The sequence below is a fragment of the Pagrus major genome, chromosome 8, assembly GCF_040436345.1.
Source record: "Pagrus major chromosome 8, Pma_NU_1.0".
NCBI classification, from domain to species: domain Eukaryota; kingdom Metazoa; phylum Chordata; class Actinopteri; order Spariformes; family Sparidae; genus Pagrus; species Pagrus major.
Window position 1 is genome coordinate 10375542 of NC_133222.1, and position 19873 is coordinate 10395414.

A 19873-nucleotide genomic window follows, 5' to 3' on the forward strand; every position below is an offset into this window, starting at 1 on the left:
TATTTTGGACAATGCCCACTGCCAGCAGCTGACGTGATGTCAGTGGACTGTAACTTGTCATAGACAAGGAGGTCGGCCACGAGCATCATTAGTGTCCTTTGTGTGGATCGATTCAAAGTGAGACACCACTTCAGCAAGAAACAGTGAAGCCGACATTAATTCTGGGTTTGTGTGACAGTTAGAAAAAGAGGCCCGCATGCATCAAGCTGAATCCGACTGAGGTGCGTAGAGAGAGCCCGACTCAGCGTGAGCGAGAGAACAAGGGCCCCTCTGACAGCACAGAAATCTATATGCAACTCTGCACTTCACCGCTCTCTCCTGCATGATGCATAAACTGAATCATCCCTTTCACTCCCTACACAGACGTGATACTGTGCTCTGGCTATGGATGATACTCTCCCATCTCTCGGTCTATGATCTCCTCTTAAATCTTCTTAGACCTTGTTTCTATATCCCCCTTAATCAGCCTTATCAGATCAGTTTGACATGATCGTTGCATGTGTCAAACTTTTACCAGATATTTCAAGACATTACAGGTCTAATTAAAGACATATGTTTGGTTTATTAGTTTGAGAAGTCTGGGGTTCTTCAGTGAGACTAAATAATTGCTATAAATCTAAATACGTTTCTATTAACTGAGCATATAACACCATAATGAAATTGATCTTTCAAGTTTCATTGATTAGAGAACTGATAATGAGATAAGGCTGTATTACATTTATGACCAAAATAAACAAATAAATATATTTAAAAAATGAAGTATATGTGTCTAATACAGTTTTTGTATCTTCAGATAACTTCTTGTCTCAGGAACACCATCCTTTAATGCCTCAGCTTTGAAAGATGATCAGTAGTGTCGAATGTGGCATTGGCAAACCCCAAAAACTTCCTCAGCTTCCTCAGTACAGGTAGACGACTATGTTTGTTTCAAGCTCCTGAGGCTGAACACAGCGAAGTTACGTACATGTGGAACGGGGACGAAGATGAAGACACTTTTAAACCAAGTACAGGAATGTATGTTGATGATGATGATAAGTGACAGTGATGATGATGATAAGTGACGGGGACAGTGACAGTAGTTTTGAGTGTGGAAGTATATTCATAAAGGGTTCCTGTCAGGCTTTAACCAACCCTAACAACTTTTATGAATGTTTAGTTTCTAATTGAGACTAGTCTCAATTAGAGACTAAGTTGCAGCCTTCATATGGCCTTACAGGCAAAACCTAGGACAAAAAAACTCCATAGGTACTCATCACTGCTCACAAAGCTCTCTTGCTGTAAGTGCAGGGTAATAATCGAAGGCAACCATGAAGAATGTACCAACATTTTTATGAATTCAGAGCTTTCCTCAGCTGGATTACGACTCCTGGACAGTAAGTGTTAGTGACAAATTAGGACTCTGAAAAGTGAGGGGGACATCCCGAGTGGAAATTGAAATATCTTCTGCTTCTGGGTGGGAAATAAGTGGCACACAGAGCTGTCACTACTGACTGATGATACACAGGCATTTGCTCACCAGCCCATCATCCATATTAGTAATAGCAATAGTTTTGACAGTCCATGAAGTAAAAATAATTAGCTGTGGAAGGGAGAGACTATTAAATGAAGCGGTAAGAGGCTCTGCTAGGAGTCAATACTCCAGCCAGTCCCTTATATTACTGTTTGTGGGTTTGGTTTCTGAGCTGCCTCAATGTGTAGTTTGTATTGTTTTTTTTAAATATACACATGGTTGCAATGAGAATAAAACCCCTGTAATTACAGAGATTTGTCAACATGAAACTGAAAGCTTATGGAATCATTTCAACCTACAATGCAAAGTGAAATTTACTATATAAAACTTAAGAGAGAGAAAACTCGTAAGAGTGATGAGCATGTCATATACTAGAATAAACCTTTGGACATTTTTGTCGACCATCAAATTTATTCACAGTAGAGTGTACGTCAGAAAGGGGAAATAAGGTTCATGTTTAACCAAACAGGGAAATTCCCAGCACTCTTGCCCAATAATTTCCAGTAACAAAGCTTCTGTCATACAGTAAACTATCACTGTACTGCTTATCTCTGAATGGCAAAGCCTGCCCAATGACAGCACTACTTATAAGACTAGTCTTATTAATAGCAGCAGTGCGTATACTGCTGAAACAGGTGGCCCCACCATTAGCATTTGCCATCCGAGTAGAGTAGGAGGGGGTCAAGGCTCCCTGGATTCCACACACAGCCTGTTGACTGGAAAAGTGTTGACTGAAAAATACGACCTCTTGGTATGCCTGTCATCTCAGGAAGCCACCTGTACACACACACATACACACGCTGGCCACCTACGTCACAACCCTCTGACAACCCAGGTCACGTGCTCCCAGATGTGGCCTTCAACCTGTGATCAGCACTCCCCCTCCACACCACTGAAGGACTCTCAGATGTGTGAAGGAGCAGATGTGAGATGTGGAGGACATCATCTGTCAGGAGAGGCTTTAATGGAGGAACACGCCTGCACATATGGACAGAGTGGCTGATTCACCAGGCGGGCGAGTGGTGTGGGAGTGTTGACACAGTTCTGCTCCGGTCCAACTGCCACTCAGGTTATTTTGTAACCACTCATTCAGATCTAAAGATACCCATCTATGAGTAAGACATTACAGCACTTCCGTCACGGTGCTCAGGTATCAGGTCGGAGTGACTACGTGACAAATCCTAATCACAGGTCTTCTCACATTATTCCCATCACAACAACTTATTCAGTCACTCCTGTTGCTACAAGGAGGTGATCGCAAAAAACATACTATAGTTATTACTTAGAGATTAGTTAAGAAATATTTATAACCAGAAACTTCCAGGTGTAACTGTTACATGACCTGGCACTTATAGAATGATGCCTAGTAATATTGGGATGATTTTACTTTGAATTTCACAAAAAATAATACAGCGTACCTAAATTTTGAACACTAGATTTGAAGGGGAATTCAGGTATTTTCAAACCTGGGCCCTATATTTCTGTGCTTTGATGTTAATGATTCATACTGTACTCACCAAAAGTTTTGGAATTGGACCAACAGATTGCCTCAGTGGACAATGGCTGCAATGTAATCCCATGGGGCAACTCTGACTATCAAAGTTACACCCATTTAAAGTGCTTGTTTTTGCTACTCAGAGACTGAGGTTGTGTGTGACAACTTTACGGAAATGGTTCCTATAGAGAACAACCTTTTTGCTATAAAATAAGGCCTGTAAAATTGCAACTTCCTATTTACACAGTGCAACTTGTTGAAGTTAATTACTAGTTCAAAGTGAGGTAGTAGCTTTCAACAACTTTGGGAGGACAAACTTCCTGTAGTAAAGGATTCACAAATCACTAGTGCAATCCAATCCGATTCCCCAGTTAATAGAAATTCAGAAGTCTGTATTTCTGATGAGGTGACTGTGGACGCTGAAGAAATACACTCTCTTTCCTGCTCGACCCATTTTAAGTCCAATCCCCAGACCCAACTAAGAGTAATTACTGGCTCATTCATCCCTGAGTGAACCATACAGCAGTAATTATGACCATATGCTATTCCAAAGACTTTTAATTGCCTAATTAAAATCTTATTAAACTATTGAACAGAGATAGGGGACATTTTGAACTTAAGGTTCAGGGGAGTTAAATTCATCAAGCTTGCTTCTCCTCTGGGGTTTGTGACACGCGGTCACAGGTTGCGAGTTTTATCACAAGCGCCGACTTTTTTAAACATCCCAAATTTGAAGCTATCAGGCACTAAGAACGTATTGATAGATTACGGTAATATATGGCTGTGAAAGTGGATGAGCATATTTCATCACCTCTGTCTTTGAAACCTTTACAAGTGCCTAAATCAGCCCGGTTTCAGAAGTGAAAATATTTGAAATGATATTCCATTTCATTCCATTTCCCCCTCTGCGCAAATTTCCATAACAGATGTGGAGCCAGCAGAAGCAGCTTGCTGATGAAATGTAAAGTAGCAGAGCAGGGCCTGCTATCACTATCAAGGCCGAAGTGGGTGAAAGAAGAGCAGCAGGGGCTCTGCAACAGACAGAAAAGGGCATTAATACTCAGAGGGGGTGAAGACCAAAGACAAGCAAATGAAAGGGCAAAGCCACCTTTTCTTTTAAGTCACCTCATCAAACTCAAATATAGTATTTACTGGCACTTGTACAGAGATGGAAATCACCTGAGAGTAACTAATCTCACCAGACAAATACGTTTGCCTCTGTTGGCTTTGTGCCCTTTTATTCCTGGCACTCAAGCCAAATCTCCCTGTCAAAACACATCAGACAGAGCATAAACCTGGATTAAAACTATTCACGTGCTGTCATTAATGACCCCTCGAATATAGTAAACACTGAGGGATTGAGAGGAAATCGGCAGAAAATTGTACTTTTCTCTCTCTATCTGCACTCTTTTCAGTTTTTAACAATCCAGTGTAAGCTGATCCACTTTAAGGAAGCAGCCTGCCCTGCTGACCATGCTGAAATGGCCTATTTCTTTTCTACAGTCTGTTTTAATGTTGTCACACCCTTAGGACTAACCAGTTTTACCATTTGACACAAATACTGAGTTGGCAACACATTTTACATGCAATTAATAAATGACTGCACCCTTTATTAACCCGTAACACGATTCCTGAGCGTATGCAGTGTGTTATAAGCTGTCCACAAAATCAGTGGTGAAAAGTTGAAACGGTTTTTGATGTTGACATTCAACATTTGCACCTGCAAATGATCTGCATCTCACATAAAAAGACATTTCTTTCTTGACTGAACTATCTTAATATATCCTGACATTTGCTGGAGTAGCAAAACGAGTCATACTACTGGACTCGGCTGCTACTTACTGCACAAATGTTTATACTATTGTTTATACTTTGATAAATATTTGTACTGTACTAAAATTTGCTTATAAAAGGGTGGACACAAGTGCTCTGTAAACATGCCAATGCTTGAATCTTTAAATACTTTTGGATTTGTATTTCGCTTTTTATGATTAGTCAATCAAAAGACAATTAATGGACAACTATTTTGATAATTGATTTATCGTTTTGTCATTTTTCAAGCAAAAAGTTCAATATTTGCTGGTTCTTAAATGTAAGGATTTGCCGCTTTTCATTGTCATTTATGATAGTAAATGAGGAGTCTTTGAGTTTTAAACTGTTGGTTGGACAACAAGCAGCTTGAAAATTTCACTCTGGAAAGCATCTTGGAAAGCATTTTTCAACGTCAATTTTTTTTTTAACATTTTGTAGACTAAAGGATTAATCGATTAATTGTTAGAATAATCAGCATTCACAATAAAAATAAATGTGAGTTGCAGCCTTATTTTCACTGATAACTACGTTGAAATTCTAAAGGCTTCATCTTGTTGCGGTTAGGCCTCAAAGACTCGTTAAACAGCACAGTTTGTGCATTAGCATATGTATTTATTTTGCTAATCCCCTTCCAAGTACATGTAAAAGAAATTTTGAGTGTGATAAATCTGACATAACCTTCAAATTGATGCAGGTTAAATCTCTCACACTCTCAGCTTCTGGTGGAAAATTAAAATCACCTCCACGAGCTGAGCAGAGTCTCTCTGCTGTCGACAGCGTAATGCTCACAATTACCATCTCATGTGTGTTCATGCTGCAGTATTAGGGATGAAGGTGACATTTTTCCTATGTCAAAGACCTCTGCTGAAAACGACATTTACAATGGGCAGTGATGAGATATACATATGAATCTCTTGCAAAGAAATTCCAGCATGAGACTGTTTTTCCATTTTTCTTTTCCATTACCCAAATGGAGCAAATGATTTCAGAACGGGTAATACTTTGCCAACTTCACACCGTCCTTGAAGGATAAAAAAGATTTATACCAACAAGGTCATGTTTTGTTGGGATATTTAAATGTTATTCTAGTATCAGAAGTCATAAAGTGTTTTACAAACTCTGGTAACCAACACTGAACTTAGCCTAGCCCCAGTCCAGGCTCTAACCACTCCATAACTATTTTGTAGTGGTGTAGTGGTTTCTTGAGTGGTGGTCCTGCTTTTGTGAATCCCTGCTTCTAAGCAAAGGATTCAGTGTCATTTAGAGTAGTCTCTTAAGTTGTGTAAGTTTGGACCAGCCAAAAAAAAGAGTGACCATATGCTGTCCAGCCCAGTTAAACCAACAAATTCACCGTGACCATTTTATGAGAGAAATAAAAAATACAGAGTTATATTGTTCAGTGCACTGTTTAAGATATTCAGGGCCTGTGTTTTTATGAGGGGTCGTGGCGTCTGCCAGACACAGGTGAGGAGCTGCCTCAGCCCTGGCTGCTGTATGTAGGTCAGGCCTGTTTAAACACTCACTCTGAGTTTTAAATGTCTCCACTTGTTTGCCATATAATTCTGTCTGCATTCACTGGAGTGAAATATTGACCCTGATAGAGCAGGTGTTGATAACACAACATCGACTTGAGCTGCTTTATCTCGCTTGTAGTTGTTTACCTTCACTAACCTGATTTGTTACAATAGATAAGTCGGCAACACACAACTACAGTATGCGGAGGTAGGTGTTCAAATACGCATACGAATAACATAATGTGTAATAACCCTCACTAAAATTATTCTATAATAATAGTGTTTTTAAATGAATAATTCCTTGCGTTCTATTTCAGCAAACCTACATCTATAGCTCTGAATTAATCACAGATATGAACAGAAGTTGTAAACTAGAAATTAGGTCACATAAAACCAATTTAATGTGAGGATTTTCCTTTGTGAGAAATGTATTGAAAATACTTAATTATAATAAAAAAAACAGTAAGTTTTGCTGAAAAAGTCTGTGGGGTCGGTCAGAATATTTTCCCACAAGTACTTCAACTGAAAAAAGAAGTAATGTGCGGCATTAATATTTGCCGCCCATGTGAATTCATGGACCATTCAATCACCAACAATGCATTGAAATATTTATCCTCTTCGAAATTGATTAGGCTGGTGTGGCATCCATGAAAGGCTGTCAACAAAGCGGCGTGGCTGTTCTCCCTTGATGTCCACAGCAAGAAGCTGCACGCATTCCAGTAGCTTAGAGGCTTAGACAGCAGCTCAGGCTATAGGCCATTGGGCAAAGAGCTGCACACATCCATCACTGAGTGAGACCGATAAAAGGCTCAGAATGTCCACTTCTCCACATGCCCATCAAGGACACGAACCACAGACCCGCCTCTTAAATAAAAACTCAAGTTTTTAGAGTCTAAGGAGCACTCTGTAACGGGGTTTCATTAGTCACACACAACTACATCAGAGTTTTCTTGTGAACAAACAAGTGTTAGTGATCTAACGAATGTGATGAATGCATTTCCTTCTTCATAAAACATCCATGTTAACTAGCAAGCGGTCGTCTTCTCTGACTTTGCTGATGCATCGCTGCATATCTTGTCCCCATCAATAGTTCAGTGGAAAAGTGTGACACCATTGACAGGAATGTGTCACCTGTACGCACATGCACAAAATACACAAAACAGAGCCCCACTCATATAAACAAGGCTAGAGGTCAAAAACCCCACAGGGTATCAATTAATATACAGAGGAATTATCCAATTCTAAACTGGCAAATGATGTCCTCGCAAAATTCAAGGACTAACTTTCTATTAGATGAGCAAACTAATTGATTTCATATTGAAAACAATCTTGTAACGCCTCATGAAGCTGGGCAGCTGAGAACTTTGGGGAGTGGTTTAGACAATGCTGATCTGCTTTACAGCCACTTAAACCTTGTGAACGCCTCTTTAGAAAGGGTGTTACATGAACAAATGAAACAATTTAATATATTATAATATTTTGGCGGATAATTGAGAACTTTTCTTTTAATGTTTCTAGGGTCGCCATCATGTTTTTTTTTTTACTTTTCAAAACACAAGCAAGGATCAGTGACGACTGAGGGAGTGGTGTGTTCATCCAAGCAGGTGTCAGGTTCGCTCTTCAACCATCTATTGTCCAGCCAACTTTAAATGACACCTGTGAGAACTTTTGTAAGGCTGAGCTGAGCTCAAGCAAATGCTTAGTCAGTAGGGATTAATGATACGGTTTCTTTTCAGCCGACACAATAACGGACAATAACCTGCTTCTCATGGATGATAATGATAAGATAACTGATCATTTCACGTTTGTGTTTTTTATTTTATTTTTATTTTTATTTAGAGTAAGACAATAGTGAGCTGGGCGTATTCCTCTCCTTCTTCTTCTTGTATGTGTTTATTGGCAGAGTGCAAACCAACTTTAAAGGTGCATATGGCACGGGTTTATGGGAGGTGTGTAGATGCAGCGCTTGTTAAGTCAGTGAAAGCAATTTGACTTTCTATTATCGGCTTTAATTTTGTTATCAACCGATAATTTTTTGGTCCAATATACATCATGCATCCCTTCTTCTGTAGTAAGCTTTGTCAAATTATAATGAGCGAAGTGAGATGAGCACAGTGTTGTTGTTTGTAAGATATTCAGAAATGTTAGGATATGTCTTTAACTTGGTTTGATTAGTTGCATACTGCAGACATTTCTTTAAGTATTCACAACTCTTGCCATTAATTATAGACTTATTTTCCTTTATAGTCACATAACACGCAGTAAGATAAAAGACATCATTTGAGAGATGTGGTGCTCTTTGAACACATTGAGGGAAAAAGACAGTTTGATAACAATGTAAAGACCAACTGTCTGATACTCTCTAAATCTAGCTCATGAGATAGAGCATAAAAATGATAAACGACTGATCCTGAAGCAAATATAGTACAGACAGTTAGCTTTCTTATGCCTGTGAGTGCACTGGCTCATCTGATTCTCACGTCTGGCTACAATCTTCAACAAGTCTTAAAAGTCGATATCAAGCACAACTCCAAACTCCTTATTCGACCTCTTTATTTGGCAGACAGACCACATTAAAATATCTTCGTGGGGGTGGTCTGTCCCCTTTATGTTGGGTCTGAGAGTGGGGCTGCTGCCCCCCACATGCAGTGACCTCACTTAGTAAAGATCAATAGTGAGCTGCACATTCCTCCCTCCAAGTCCTCAGGAGTCACTTAGGCCTTGGTATCCCAGTCATCCAAGCCATCTTGTGACTCCTTTAACACACTGATATTTGGGGTAAATTCCAATCATTGACATCCAACATCCAAGACGACCAGATTTGACCTACGAGGGCAGCGTATTTGGTAAACCATACGAGGGAGATGAACTCTTGTCACTCAAGAGTATCACCCCTATAGACCATGCTAATGCAGTCACTCAAGGGCAAAATCGTCATGCCAGAATTGCTCAGTATAGATCGAATTTAACATGTTTATATTTCACATTTTTGCCTGTGCTGTCCTCTATTTTCCCCTCCAATCACACCGTACACGGCCTAGCACACAGCAAAATTATGGGGCCCACATTGATCCCTAGGCTAGATGATTTAATGGCTGACTGGCTGTTCTATTTAACCAGACAAGCATAATAAGGGGATTAGCAACCTATCAGATGACAGAGTTCAGTGTGCTTGGCTGCAGGTATACAGGCAGATATCCTATATCACATGATTTCTTAATCACTGTGCAAATTAGTTCATTCTAGGGGAAGTGAAATAATAACATCTATGACTAATAATCTGCAGAAATTACACCACAGTTCATAACAGCTTTAATGCCAAACTGCTCTCACAAGTTAGTTAAGACAGACTGGTGTTAAGTACTTCAAAAGGACCCTTGAAGTTCATGTACCTCTTTGTTTGCAGTGATAGGCCCACACTAGTGTGCGTGTGAGATGCAATCAGAGTCCTGACACGTCCACACAGCGCCCAGGCCCCCACAGCTGGATGCGTGTAGGTGGGAGCTGATGTCATGGAGAGATGGAGGTGAAATGATCTGTTACTAGAAAGCTGAGCCTCTCCATTGTGAAATCAGAGCTGTGGCATCTTCACCTACTTTCGAAACTTAGAGGTAAGGGTTGGTCCATCGTGTTGCATCCCCAGAGACAACAAATGCTAAAAAGTTTTACGGTAAATAATAAACTATCTTTGTCTAATAGGGATCAACCGATATGTTTTATTTTTTGGGAGCGATACCGATTATTAGTGATCGAGGAGCCTGATAACTAATATGTGGAACCATTATACATTTGCAGTAAAAATAAAAATCTTTGTGTCAGAACTTAGAATAACCAGTGATAGAATGTAACTAACTACCATTTACTCAAGTACTGTACTCAGGTAAAATTTTGAGGTACTTAAGATACTATTAGTATTTCCATTTTCTTCTATTTTATAATTATCTTACAGGATCAGACATATTCCTTGTAAGCCAGAAAAGGTCAAAGTTATTTAGTTTTACTGGCATCAGTATAAAAAACATATTAAGTGGGTCAAGAGAACATTTACGTCATGTTCACAAACATCTATGTTCCAAAGTAACTCACATCCAGCAAACCGAAAAGGCTCTTCTGTAGCACACACTGTGCTCTGACGTTACCAGCAAGTGATTCATCACATTATTTATAAACTATAAGATGTAAGGTCACAAAGTCCTGTTTTGCTTGTATCACAAAATAAACATAAGGAAAAGCAGACAAATGCAAAGGCCAGAATTCAGACTTTCAGCACGTACTCCCTGTCACACTGGAGACAGACAAGATAACATATAATCTGTGTTCTTGGAACGCACGTATCCCCTCCCTCTGTTACCTGAACCATAAGACCCAGCGACCACAGCAGAAGTCATATTGGGGGGAAAAAAGCATCAACAGTGTTAGTTCCTGTGAGCTTAAACTGCACCTGCATTCATGAACGGCTTCATCCCTCCAGATGTCTGGAGGCCTCGCTCGACCCAGAGCCAGCACATCTATAACTGTCCCCTCGTCTGCCCAGACTCAGGTGGATAACTGCCAGAACGAAAGCAGAGATGCAGGGGGATCTGAGCCCTGCAGCCACTCATGCTGCACAAAAAGCTGCTGAAAGAGGCCATAAGATGGCTGTGTCTTAATATATCACATCTTCAATCCAATCTGATGAATTATTCAGGCGGTGCTATCTACTGTGCCTCTCACCTAAAACATCTGCCCTGCCAGCCTGTCTGCCAGGTCTGGCTTAGACACTGTCCTGCCACAGGAAGCTTTTAGTCTGCTCCTGTCCTGTGGTCTCTGTTACATTTAACCCCCTCCCTCTATCTCTATTTCCATCTCTTGGACTCCAGGCATAAAGCTTTGAGGGAGAGGGATTACGTTACTGTGTCGAGGATCAGTCTGTACAAGATTTTTAAAAGGAAACAATATCTTTTTGCTACTACTGTGCAAATCTCTGGGTTGTCATGGCTGGGGTAGTAGTTGGTGTGATGTGTTGTCCAACCATATCTGAAGGCACAAGTGTTTATAGCTATTGTAAATGGCCAAAAGAAAACCATGCCAACAAAAAGAGACATGGAAATGCTGTTCTATGACAGACAGGTACTTCAGTCTAATGTTTGTCTGAGTATTTGAAACAGTTTAAAATACTAATTTCTCTCCGACAGCAGGTTGTGCCCACATAGACCCACCTCTTCTCGCTCACTCAAACTGCTGTCTTCTCATCGCTCGTCTCATTATTTGGTGTTTTATTATGGCGTTGGCTCATTAAAGATGGCAAGTGCAGAGCCTCAGTGACCGGTTTTGCTTAAAAAAGAAAACATCTCATTTGAGCCGGATGCAACAGCCCCATAACGAAAGGTGCTGACACGACAAATTTAGCACCTGATGAACTGACATAAAGAATTTTGAGAGGTTGGTGACAGCTACCATCTCAACATCACAAAAGCCTTAAGCAAGATGGGCCAGCAAACTATTGTTGATAAGTGTGTTGTCCTGTTATTTGCCCAAACAATTTGAAATTCTCCAATATAAGCCAATCCTCCTCAGAGCTATCGAGGAATAGCAGAGTCACTTGCTAGGAAAAGACTTTGACTATGGTCAGGAGTAATTTAATTTGGCCAAAACTTGGCTAACTTAAGTCAGATCTTGCATGCATTACCATAAAAAGTCTGATGTGGCAAAGCATTTGACTTTATGGCGAAGGAGGTGTAAAACATTCCTACGCTGGGTTTCATCAACGAAGGGGGACAACAGACTGAAAACACAAAGCAGAGCAGGTTGCATTACATACTTCCAGACCATTAAAGTGAGGAGTGTTCTTGAGGGATAAAAGCTGCACACTCACCTCCCCCTTCACTGTTTATGGATCTTAGCAGAGCATGAAATGACTAAATACCAGCATCACTCCTCCTCCCTATCATCCTCCTTTGCACATCTCTCATTCATAATTTTCAGCAAGGATGCCTGACTGAAAAACATGTGACCCACCCAGCGCTATTTGTGTCCAAGGTTACAGAAGAACAACTGTCCGTCTGAGTGAAATGTGTGTGTTTGCCTCAAATATCCGTCTGTAACCTACTTCTTAGTAAAGAATGGTACTGTTAATTAGTACTAAAAGAAAGTACAGCTTGTTTACAGTGGAGCAATTAGACTCCTGTGATCAGAGACTTATGGCAGGAATGTCTGAAAGGGTCAGTAGCACCATTAGCAGAGTAAAGGGCACAACCTGGAATGCTCAGAGATATCAAATCACAGCGTTGGGGGAGGGACGAGCTGCTAAACAAGGCACGGTTGGAGGTTGATTCCATTAATCAGGCCTACTCTAGTACTCATGTCAGGAAGCACACAAACACATACGACCAAAAACAACAACCTGATGCACGTTCGCTGTGTGAGATACCATAAAGTCATCCCGTGGGTCCTGTGTCACAAGTGTAGACCTACACATAGCTAAGAGGATTAAAATAGAACTTTATTATTAAGCATGTAACATGCAAGAACAGGTGTGAGATGAAGGGTGATGGAAACACACTATGAAATTACAGTTTTCACACCAGCACATGAGAAACGCTGACATAAGTGTAAACATACTCCACATGGTTTTCCAAAGCATGTTTCACAGGCTTGTGTACAGTGAGGGAGCGAGACGAGGCTTCATGTGACATGTTTTGGTGCATGTTTCATACGGGTTAAAAGGCAGATCTGACTGTATCTGAAACACTGGAGGAAACACAGCGATCTGGCCTGGTTCCATGTCCACAGTCATTTCCCACATCATGGCACAGTGCTGGACTGGGAATAAACAGAGGAGCCCGCTGTGCTCCCAGAATGCATGTTTGCAGAGTTCCCATCAGTGAGTACACAGTAATAGGACTCCCTGAAGGCCTGTATTTAACCTTTAGGTTACAAGTGGCTGGCCACTCCACAGCCCACCCCTCCTTATGCCTAAGCTGTTAACCCTTTTCTCACTCATTTTAGTGAGCAAAAACAGACACAAAGTCAGATAAATTGACAAGTTCTGAAGATAATGTGATATGATTGAAAGGACCGGAATAGCTACTAAATGGACCTCTTGTTAACTGCTCATTCCACGGTCAAAAATGAGCGTTGAATCTCTACTTTTAGGCTCACATGATAGAGAAAGAGCATTGGACAGCGCAACATTTGCAGTACTATATCTGGGAAAACTGCTGATAAAGATCATGTGATATTATGAAAAGCTCTGGGATATGATCTTGTGGTCAGTGTCATTCTGGTCATTCTCTACCAGACTTTAATTTTTTAAACAAGCTGACCAATACTTGATTTTTGTGGCCGATGCCGGTACAGATGTTAGGAAATAACATATTCTGATAGCAATACATCGTCCGATGTACACACCTTTTTTGCATTGATCCCTTAAATGGGGTCATTAAAAATGGGACAAGATATAACAATAACAATCAACCGTTTTGTCTAAATTGACTTCACTTTCAACTTATAAATGATCTCAAGCATCTTTTTCAGTATTACGATCTCTAAAAAGTTATATATCTGTGATAGGATAATATCAGCCAATCGATCTATTTTCTAAGCCACATTTTTGAAAACACATTCATTTTCTGCATCCTGCAAATGGACTAATGTGATGGCAATTGAATATTGTGTTTAGGTTTCGTCAAAACTTAAATGTTTCAAAAATACAAACCCTGTATATCTGTATCATTTCTCTGTTCTGCAGAGTAATTTGAGGAGACAACACCAGACCGTGTTTTATGACTGGCTGTTTCTATTTGGCCCATGCTGTGATAATACAATAAGCATAGCTCTTGTGTTGGAAGGCAGCACACAATATTCTGGCTCAAGTTGAAAAACATACCTTGAATTTCTTAAAAGACACTAACGGTATGATCTAAACTATGATCCAATTCAGAGCTACATGCTTGTCACACACATTTCAGCCTGTAATTGCTCATGTACTCTGTTTAAACTTGTGTTATTGGCGTGAAATCTAAACTAACATTTGTGACACCAAACCATATGGAGAGGAAAACAGCACATGAAAGAAAATCAAAAAGGAACATTTTCCTCTCAAACACACACACACACACACACACACACACACATACAGACACAGACACAGACACACACAGACACACACAGACACACACACACACACATACAGACACAGACACACACACACACACACAGACACACACACACACACACACACACACACACACAATGACAGGGAGAGAGTCAACCTGACTATATAAACAGATGAAGGAGATGGATCAGAGTAGCCTAATGCTGAGAAAATGCCCTTGGGATATGCTGACAAAACGGAAACATGTGCATATGGGGCCAGCATGGGGGATTAAGCTGTGATAAAACAGTGCGATTCAGAAATATTTGTTTCTTCTTTGTCTTTTCTACTCTGAACAGATTTAGTAATCTGCAACAGGTTGCTCACGGCTTTGAGCAGCTTCACAACACAGGGGCATAATTTTATCCGTTTGCTTCTTTTCCTTTCAGCAGACTAGATGCAGAACAGCACAGAATCAAATAACGTTTCACTCTGCAAAGGAATGCTTCAGCGTTCCAGTTAAACTCTTCCAACTCTAAAACTCAGGCTTTCTCTGCAAGAAACTCTCACCACATCATGAACTAGCTATATTTTTTTCCGAAGAAGCCCGGATTTGAAGTATTGATACTACAGGCACCATGCTTTACCAACGAGCCAAAGCTTTTCTGACAGCATCATACAGGCAGTTCATTGTCAAGGCCGCCGGTATCCAGAATGCAACTGCCAGCTGTTTTCTTTGTGGATCAACCCAAAAGAAAACAGCAGGCCAAGGTCAGCACAGACAGGCTTTTCTCCTACAACAGACAGATGAATCTCCGTATACGAGGCCGTAAAACAAAAACTCTCTCTGTCACAAATGGGATGAGCGCAGCTGATTATATCCCACCCTCTTGTGGAATAATTAACCATTCTCAAAAATTCATGAAAGCTCCTATTTGTTCCAGATCTGTTGGGTGTTTGTTCATCATTTAAGGATCTCCGTCTGTAGGCAGGTTTCCATCCAGCTGTTTTGATGCGTTTTTTTCAATTTGCACATAAAAAAAACATGAAAACGTTTTTATGTCTGGCTGAGGAGGAAAAGTTGGTTTATTGATAAAAGTAACATGCTACAAAGTGCAATGGAGACACACTTAGTGATTGAATCACAAGGACGGGAAGCATGTGACTTAAACATCTGTCTTCTGCTCCACTAAAGAGACGGAAAACAGCAGCACATGAAAACATCAGATCTGTGTGGGGCGATAAGGAGGAGACAGACTTTCCTCAAATGTTGCCTATCGTTTTTCACTGTTTGAGGTTTGACCTGTGCATTTTGTTGCGCCCTCCTTTTCTGCAATATTTTAAATGGCAACCAAGTAGAAAAGTAGTGGCACCAGCTGTCCCACCCCTATATAATATTAAGCAGGGGTCGGGTGATAAATGATTTTATTTTTGATTCTTAATAAAATGCAAGTTGAAGGGATTCCAGTATGTTTTAATGTCATTTAAGGAGTTTCAAGTATATTTGAAAGATTATCAGGATAATATTGTGAATCGCAATTATATTGTCCAAGATAATCGTGACAAGAAATTTTCATAACATATTAAAATTTCGTTTTGATTGAATTCTCGCTTTGACTGACAGCTTGGTTTGGTTGGTTATCCCTCATGTCCAACTGCCTTGTTAGTACATGCTAGACAGGCTCACATGCACTGGCTTCTGAATGTGAAAAGTTAAACACACAACTCATCTACTGAGGTGACAAGTATCTCCGTGCTATCCTTAAATCTGAGTTTAAGACGAGTAAGTGCACGCTTGGTTTTCTGACATCCGAACAAGTTTAAAAGCCAATCACAGTCCGTTATTCAACATGTGATGTGGAGCCTTGAAACCTCCAGCACACATGAACTGATAATGACCTTACAGTAAAGTTGGAGACATGTCGAGTCTAGTAGTTAAAGTTTTGAAAATGACACTTCATAGATTCATGTTTTTCATGATTTTCTCATGAAGGAGGAGACATGTGACTTCTCCAAGAAAAGTGTTTGATACTATTCATCTCATTTGGGAAAGATCTTAAAACATAAAATAAGCAAATTATCTAAACTAAGGTCACTCTAACGGTGGAAAATAACACATATCCTCTTATTGTTTCACAAACCTAATGACATAGAAGAACAAGCTTAAGAGATTTTCAAGTAGAAGGTTCTTGGCAGTGTACATTTAAAAGTAAGCAAGAAGAGTAAATAAAAATCTTAGGTTGACCTCCTCATTGACTTTTGACAAACTTTTCCATTTACGGTTTCTATCCATTAACTACCACCCACACGGCTAACAGTTTGGCACTAGTCTCGATTGTGCTGCCAGCAGTGTGTGGGTGAGAGATTTGATTTTCACACAATAACACCTGATGCTTCTGCCTCGTAGCTGCCAGCATCACACCATGAGCCCCTCACCAGTGTCACAACAGAAACTCCTCAAACAGTTTGACTATCACAACCAGACACAAGACAATTAAGACTTTGTGTTGACATTCACGTTCTTGTTCTCGCCTATCAGATTTTCCACACTCCTCTGGGTTCACACAAAGTGTTCAGACTCGGGGAGAGGACGTGTGTGCACTGGCTGCCACATTCACTAAAACATATCTGTGGTAAGAGGTCTCTCTCACAGTTGCTATCACTCCTGATGAGCTGTGCCTCAGCTTTAAGAGTCAGAGCCATCCTCTGTTTTTTCTTCAAGTCCTAAAATACCAACACACCCAGGTAAATAGCTGTGTTTCCAAAGAAAATAAGTCCAAGACCAACATTTCCTAATGCAAGGGTAGCTCCTACACATACACAATCACCCACAAAGCACAAGATGCACTCAGACTGGGTCTTTAATGACCCCCTTGCCCTGCTATCACCTTGCGATAAAGACCTACTGGAGAGGGCGGAGGGCTGTTGCGCGTCAGCTCACACCTACTTATCCCTTTAAAGAGAGAAACTAACAACAAACCCCACGCAGAGTCATAAGAAGTTTATTACTCTCTAACAGGGAAATGACGGTTATCCTGGCATCATTGCAATAGGTAACCCGAACTGCAGCGTGCTCACATCAATGATTCATGAAGCCAGGGCGCCACACAGTTAATGAACACATAGGCAGTCTCTATAACAGCACTACTCACGCTCTTGTCCCACTCAGCTGAGAAACAAAAATGTCCTTCAGATCTGAGAAAAGGTTTCCTTTAGGTGACACAGACGAATTGATTCCTCCTCCAGAAAGTGTCAGAAGAAAATCCACAGAAAGAGTTTAAGGCTCTGGTAGATGACAGCTGTGTGTCGGCAGGCAGGTCCACACTCTCCCTCTCCCTGACACCGTGTAGTACTACAGCCTGCCTCTAACCGCTCAACACACTCTGGAGCTCCTCCCATCACATCCTCAGAGAGAGGGAGGGAGGGAGGGAGGGAGGAGGAGGAGGAGGAGCAGGGAGGTGCACTTCTACAGGATGATCTTGACTCATTTTTGACTGAAACCACCAATGTGCAAGTTCACATATTACTCATTTTTTAGGAGCAGAGGAACGATTATTATATGTTAGAGACTATGTTACACAGTGTAATTAGGAAACTATTGCAGAGTGCTCAAGGCAGAGAGACAGTAAAGGCCAACTATCCTCCTTATATGTGTGTGTGTTATAAGTGTGAATCTGTTTTAAATGATTTTGGTAGCGATAACAATAAGAAGAACAAAAAAGGTGTCCTGTCCTGTGATTTTCTGCTCACAAGACTGATAACTAATCTGCTTTTGGGAAATCATGACCACTTCTTACAAGGAAAACATTTACGCAACACCCGTGACATGACTAAACTAAATGAGACAAAGCCACAATCATATTGAGAGTAGCCTTGGAGCGTTTTTTTTAATCTCTCCTGGGAGTTGGTTCCCTTGTTATGGACTGCAGATGTTTGCCTCTCAGCCAGCTGCCTGCACCCGTGTAGAGACTGACTTTAATGATTGTAATTACCAGTGACTTCAAGCTACCGGAAAATAAACCAAATCTATCTGTCCTAAATCACAGTCATCAATTAACTGCTTTCTGTGGTATCAGCGAGAAGTTAAAATCTGTTTTTAACAAAAATGTTAACTATATAATCAGAATGTAAAACTTTAAATGTGAAACTTGAGGCCGTCCACAGATCTGTGGGGTTGAAGTCAATAGATGATTTCATTCATTTCTTTTACATGTGGAAATCAGGTTTTAAAGTAGCTCTTTTAGTTGATAGACTGAAGCTATACTGCGACAATGCTTTTGAGCTGCTTGAGACCAAAACATGAGACAGTGCCAAATAGAGCGCCTTAAACCCGGAAATAAGCTAGCATTTTGAAACTTCTGGTTCCCTTATCTCGAATTCATTGGGTTTTCTGAACCGGTTTTCTGTAAACTGCCTAAAAGGTCTGAGGATTACAGAAGCTTTAAAGATTATATTACGTTTTGTTTTACCACATAAAATACAAACCCACATGTAAAGCGTTTACAAGGTTTCTGACAAGTGGCTTAATGAAACTACATAAGTTGTCGGAGGCGTTAAACGTCAACACCCACTAGCTCCTCTTGGGCCGGATGTTAGTTGCAAAATGTTCTAATGCTAACTTTCCAACTTATAGATTGATCAATTTACAGGAAAGTGTGCAAGTATAGTTTAGTAAGAAGTGTAGTTGTGGTGATGCTGAAATCGTGCAACCGTGACGTAGTTCGTTTATGGCCTAACGTTCACTCTTTATTTCTGGCGACTGCATTTACACTTCAGAAATCATAAAAGTGGTGTTTATTTGTGATGATTATCTTTTCAACATCCAATAGGCTTTTTTAAGAGGGAACCAGGGTGATGCCAACTTCCAGGTTAGCCTACAAAAAACATCCCTGCTGTTCTAGAGGGAATAATGAGCCTAGTACCATGCCTAGTGTGTGCTTTAAGGTTTAAACAGCAGTGTTTATTTCAGTCTTGAACCATCACTAAATTGTCCTTTAGATCATCTGGTACATCAGTTATGTGCCTGTTGTTTTGCATCTGTGAAAATGTAAATGTTTTGGTAAAAACATGCATTCCTTCCGTACTTTCAGTTCTGAGCTTGATGATTTACTTGATTACTTCTTCATAAGAATTTTTTTTTTTCATTTTCCAAGTTAATCTGTAACATCATAGAGGCAACAATCTGATTATAATGTTAAACTGGAATTTCAGCATATTTACACTGTAACAACACTGACAACCTGCTGGCATAAAAAACAATGAATGCTTCAATATTTCCTGCACATACAACACTTAAAAGCAGTAGCAAGCCTTTCTCGAGACAATGTCAAATTAAAATAAAACTATGAAATGCAATGTGCTCTTACTTTAAATGAATGACATCCTGCAGAGATCTACTGTACTACAGGCTACTTGAAGGGCACACGAGGAAGACATTAGGAGCCGGTGTGTGAAGTTGAGCCACAAAG

At 40.3% G+C, this 19873-nt stretch overlaps 1 protein-coding gene across 1 annotated transcript in view; it reads right to left on the reverse strand.

The window, feature by feature from the left end:
- sema4ba (sema domain, immunoglobulin domain (Ig), transmembrane domain (TM) and short cytoplasmic domain, (semaphorin) 4Ba) overlaps window positions 1-17663 on the reverse strand; it is a 46270-nt gene extending 28607 nt beyond the window's left edge. Inside the window, exon 1 of the mRNA XM_073472948.1 lies at window positions 17558-17663. The gene's annotated coding sequence lies outside the window, so the exon portion shown is untranslated. The remainder of the gene's footprint in view (window positions 1-17557) is intronic.
- Window positions 17664-19873: the final 2210 nt, after the last annotated feature.